This window comes from Mustela erminea, chromosome 13, assembly GCF_009829155.1.
Source record: "Mustela erminea isolate mMusErm1 chromosome 13, mMusErm1.Pri, whole genome shotgun sequence".
Classification (NCBI taxonomy): domain Eukaryota; kingdom Metazoa; phylum Chordata; class Mammalia; order Carnivora; family Mustelidae; genus Mustela; species Mustela erminea.
Genome location: NC_045626.1, coordinates 89,057,480 through 89,063,479, shown reverse-complemented (window position 1 = coordinate 89,063,479; position 6,000 = coordinate 89,057,480).

Genomic DNA, 6,000 nt, shown 5'->3' with positions numbered 1-6,000 from the left:
CACGGAGCTGGCGTGTGCATCAGTGTGTGGGGTTTAAACAGCGATCACAGACAGAAGCAATGCTGTCTCCATGAACGTGCCACTTGTCCCTTTTCTGCCAACAGCATGGATCATCTATGAAATATTAAGTGTCTTTCCCTGGGTTTGATCGTTCTGCGTTAATTGGTCCTCCACTCCCATCGCGGTCCCTGCTGCGTCTTGCGGGTGCGCCTACCTCGCAGGGGGCACGCCCCCCCCCCCCCCCCCCGCTCCAGCCGCCCCCCCCCATTGCCACTTTACCCACTGGGAGTGGCGGACCTTTAATTTGCTTTTGGAATTCCAGAAGTGGTCTGCAGTATACCTCTAGGAGAACTGGACAAGGCTCTCCGTGGAGGATGAGTCTTTTAAAGGGCGTGGAGAACCAGAGAGAAACCAGCACAGGCCATAGAGTGGTGGTCCCGTGTCCTGTGTCACGAAGGAGCACCTGAGTCCATCCACAAGCAAACCCTGGCTTTTCTCAGCACATGTTTGGCTGCTGCGGTTTTGCCCAGCCCAGCGTCTGGGGGGCTGCTGTGGGGGGCAGGACCAGCTCCATTGCACAGATGTGCAGGTAAAGATCTTCAAAACGGAAGAAAGAACTAAAAGGCCAGATAGTTGGGGGGGGGGTGTGGACACAGCCACCAGCTCTGGTCCGCCCGGACCCACCCACACTGTTCTCAGATGGGACACGCCCACCCCAGTGTCAAGAAGCCCTGGAACCCAGAGTCACAAGACATCTAAAACAGGACTGAAACTGGGGCGCCTGGGTGGCTCAGTGGGTTAAGGCCTCTGCCTTCGGCTCAGGTCATGATCTCAGGGTTCTGGGATCGAGCCCCGCGTTGGGCTCTCTGCTCAGCGGGGGGCCTGCTTCCTCCTCTCTCTGTCTGCCTCTCTGCCTGCTTGTGATCTCTGTCTGTCAAATAAATAAATAAATAAAATATTTAAAAAAAAAAAAAAAACAGGACTGAAACGGGAAAGAAAAGCCCCCTCTCCGGAGGCAGGAGAGGCATGGGTAATGTCATTTTATAAGCAGCTCCCACACCTGCCCTTTTGGTACATTCACTCATTGGTCAGACTTCCTCATAAAAGGAATGGGTTGTTCCATTCCAGTCTTGCCACACAATACCAGGATTGCGAGAGACCCCCATTTTTATGTGACTTTGGGCCAAAGAAATAATGGGAGCGGTGGCAAGTCAGGAGTGACCTAAGCCATCCTGAACAAATAAAACACGTTTAAATGGGTAGAGCAGCGAGAGCCTCACACAGAGCCTGGATTTCAAAGTCACACCCACCTCATTATAAGACGCAGCTTATCCCAAGGAACAAAAAGGCGGTTTCCACTCTTAGGCTCTGCTGTCTCTACAGAGACATCTGCAGCTAAAATAAAATACACAGATTTCATCTCAACAAATGGCCCAGACTGACCATTAAAACCAGAGTCATTTCTGTGCTTCTCCTAAAACACAGACATTGACTGGCTTTATCCACTGATAACATTCCAGCCTCCCTAAATTGAGAACGTTTATTTTCTCAGTGGAGTTTAAAGCCCATGGATGATTATTTCCTACCTCCTGGTCTCCAGCGAAGGAAGGGTTTATATTAAACTCTTCCCTGTGCTTTCCTCTGTGTTTTAAGATTTCTGAAAACAAACAACACTCCTACCACCATAGTGCACGTTAATTATACAGGTTCAGCAAGAAATCTTCCGTAGGTACTAAGAACATCCATACCAGAAAAAAATAAATCTCAAATGCAGTATTTGGAGTTTGCCCAGAAACTTCTAAACAAAGTGCTTGTTCCTTTTTGAGTCTCATTGCCAGTGTCCTTCCATTCTGGAATGCAGTTATGCTAACCATCATCCTTGCACACTGAGGTCTGGGAGAAACTCTCCGCGGCCGGTGGCTCGGCTCTCCTGCTTTCCATTAGAAAAATGGAAAGCGGATGAAGCTATTAGTGAAAGATAATTTTTGATGGTTCTGAAGTAATGCTGGGGAAGAATGGAGTCGGGAATTTGGGAGTGTTCTGATTCATATTCTGCCAGCTCTGTTGAGGGGGGCAGGCACGAGGCTTCACAGACTCTTCCTCAAAGACCCTCCCCTGCCCGTGCCCATTTACCCGTGGGCTCCTGTGGGGCGCAGAGGAAGAGCAGGCTTGGCTGAGGGGACTTATTAAGACCCATCCAGCGACACAAGCCCTGGGTTCCCCGGGAGCTCTCTCTTTTCATCCTGACCGTGGCCAGGGTGACACGGTCAGTTTCAAAAAGGGCACATATGGCGGAGAGACCTTGGCAAGGGCACCCACTGTCTTTTCAGCTGGATGGCTGGGCCCGTCTTCAAAGATCTGACCAGAATCCCCAGCTCTCTCACGTTCTTATGCCTCTAAGTGCTCTGTCTGCCTGGCAGCATCGGCTTCCTGGGATCTTGGACCCAGGCCCTGCCCCGTCACAAACACAGACACACGCCGAGGCATGTGCACGCACACGCAGAGATGCATACAAACACAGGCACACACACAGCACACACGAGCAACCACATGCACATAGTCACACACGTGAACAACGACAAGCACACACGCAAACATGTACACAAACACCCCCAAACACATGCAGACCACACAGTACACAAACTATGCACACATGTGTACGCATACATGAACATACATGTACACGCATGCATCCGAGATGATCACAAATACAGTTCAAAAGGGGAAGAGAGAGAACCATCTCACTGACCCCAAACGGCCCCTGCATCTGGGGTTTAACTTGGTTTGGTCTAAGACAGATGTGGAAAGCCGCCGCCCCTCTTCCTGCCCTTAGCACCCTGGGTCATCTAGCTACCGAAAACCTCTCTGGGTGGCTGCAGGAGTGAATAAAATGTTGTGCTTTTTTTTTTTTTTTAAAAGATTTTATTTATTTGAGAGTGAAAGAAAGCCCGGGCACAAGCAGGGGAGCAGCAGAGAGGGAGGGAGAAGCAGACTCCCCACGGGGCAGGAAGCCTGACGTGGGGCTCAATCCCAGGACCCCGGAATCATGACCTGAGCCAAAAGCAGACATTTCATGGACTTAGCCACCCAAGAGCCCCAAATAAAATACTTCCTAAAGATGAAATTTCCTAGTGTTTTTAAGACTTTTAGTTCATGCTTACTATTTCTGATTTGCAAAGAAAATCACCAATTGTTTAGATGGGAACACTGTCACATCCTAGGGATGTTTATTTTTGCCTTGATGCCAACTACTGGATGACCAGACGTGTAGGACCAGTTTACTGACCTCAGACAACCTGCATCCATCCGATGTGGTCCGTCCTGTTTGCCGAAGCCCTGAAGTGGGGGGACCTGGGTAGGCGGACAGCCCTGCGGGGAACGTGAGGGCTCCCAGGAACCTGGTCTGGACATCGGCAGAGGCAGCAAACCCAGCTACTTCCCTCCACGCACGTCTGAGCCTGACCAGCAACGTCTTCTACTGAGCCCTGACTTCATCCCAGAGCACGACTCCAAAGTCAATAGGGTAGAGTCACTCCCCTTCCCCATCCTTTTCAACTGGCATTCTTTGTAGACGATGGACAGATGCCTGCTATTCGTCAGGGAGTGCTTGGACTGGGGGATGGCCGTTTAGCTCAGAATGCACTCGTGCCGCGCTTACAGGGACAGAGAAGTGGGTCGAGGCTTTTGAGCGGAGAAAAAAAACAGTTTCACTACCATCTTGAGATGCAGTGCAGTGTCCCTCTGTCCCCGTTGGTGGATGGGGTCGGCCCCTGACGGCCCCACCTGTGCTCCCACCCCCACAACCTGCTGGTGAAACGGGGTGAAACCAGCATTCCGCCCAAAACACACAGAGAGCAGACTTCTACGTTACCTAACGTCACAGTAAAACTCAGCCGCTGAAGTGGCATTGAAGCCAATAACGCATCATTCCGCTCGCCTCGATGCTGGTTCCCAGGTGTTCTGGAGAGACGTAAGGATGGTTTCAGTCTGGATTGACCTGGTCCGTTTGCAAAATGAAAGTGAGGCAGCCGATTTCTCTCCGTACGCATGGTGTTTCTGGGGGCTGCTGGGTGCTGTTTACCCCCAGGGAAAACGTCAAGTGTGTTCTGTTCTTAATCTCTCCCGAACTTAGTCTGTGGATTGCCAACTCCACTGTCTCTTCTCCATAGCCCCCTCCCCATAGTCTGGTCTCCAAAACAGCGTCCCTATCTAGACCAAGGGGACAGACCTCTTGCATGCACAGTGTTCTAGGTGGTCCTCTCTCTGCACCTTCTACACCTTCAAGAATGCCCAACACTGGGCTGCTCTCAAGATGAATTAACCAGAATTAACCCAAACCACACCACCCTGGAGTACCAGAAGGCATATAATCTAGACCACGCTTTGGATGGAATTGTTTCTTCAGATCCACAATTCGAGTATCTCTACCACTAAAATCCTGCTCAATTTAGGCAAACAACATAGGACCCCAGAGAGGCGCATCCCAGAAGTCATCATTCATGTCCATTTTCCACGCTGGGTTATGCAATGTCTGTTATGCGGATGGAAAACAAGAGTGAAGATAGCCCATGGCTTCTAATTAGCAAGAAACTTTCGGAGCCGATACAATGCCAGGGAAATTGTATTAACTTGATGAGTGTTGATGCCAAAGTTCAGGGACATTTAGAGTCCCTGTGGTTTCAAACCAAAATGTTTATGCTTTTGCTTCTTAGCAAATATGACAGCCCCCACAGACATAGGAGAGAGAGGGGCAGTTCGGATAGGGGGATCCCAGCCCCCGTTCAATTTTTGGCTTTATGGTGACTGGGTTTTAGCAGAAGCAGCAGATATGACTGCCCAGGAGCGACTGTGTCTCACTGAGCGTCGGCACATCATCTCTCTCCACAAAGTCCTTTTCAGGGGTGGCTCCGTTCCCAGTTCCGATGGCCAGCGCTGTCACATGTCCACATTCTGAGTCTGCCCTGCACCAAGCCAAGCCCGCTGTTCAGGCTGCTTGCAGCAGGATCCTCCCCTGTGAGCTAACATCCGCTGGCTCTCCACCCACCGTGCAAACCCCTGCTCCCCAACCCAACAAAGTCCCCTTTCCAGGGGACATGCCTGGCCGACTGTGCATGACTCATCCAGTAACTTGAGTGTAGACGCTCCTATTTCAGAAGCGAATTCCCGTTATGCTGGAGCCAAATGTCAAGGATCCAAATGGAGATAAGATAACTTGGAGAAGGCGCAGACTTCATTAGAATAATGATGTTAGGATTAGCATATACTTCTCTCCACACGCACCATGGGGCCACCTCCTTTGCAGAAAACCCAGCAAAAGACACACAATTACCCCAAGGCTAACAAAGAAGCTCTTCCAACAAGTATAAGTCTTTTAAAATCATCTTTGTTGTTTTTGTGACTGGTTACTTCTGACCATTTTATTTTTTTTCTTTATACATACGTATGCTTTCTACATAGTTTACAACAGACACCTATGTCCTGGACAATCCTGGAGACAATGCCTTAGAGGCACAATGCCCACAGTGCAGCGTCTTTAAATTTTACATCAAATGACTCTGGGCTGGCTCCTGGCTTCATTCTCCAAGCTTTGCCAGCCTCAGTTCTCAACCCCAGTAATAACGTGTAGAAGACTCAGAACTCCAGCTCCTGGGGACAGGCTCAGTGATGTGTCCCTGTTTATAAACACCCAGGCATGCTACGGACAAGGCATACAGGGAGATCACAGTGGGAGCTGGTGTAGACGGCCCCTCCGAGGGAGGAAGGTACAGACAGGACATTGTGCTCTACTGGGAATACCTGAGTCATTGCCATTTGGGGTCACAGAGCCACCTGAGATCACTCTGCAGCAACTTTCCACTCCTGCTCCTGTGGACCCCGTTTCTTAGAATTGGTCTTTAGATATGCAAGTCTACCCTGGCTGGCCTGTGAGCTTGCTATGAGCACAACCTGGATGCAAGACTCGACCAAGGGAAGGAAATGGGACAAGACACTGTCCTCCCC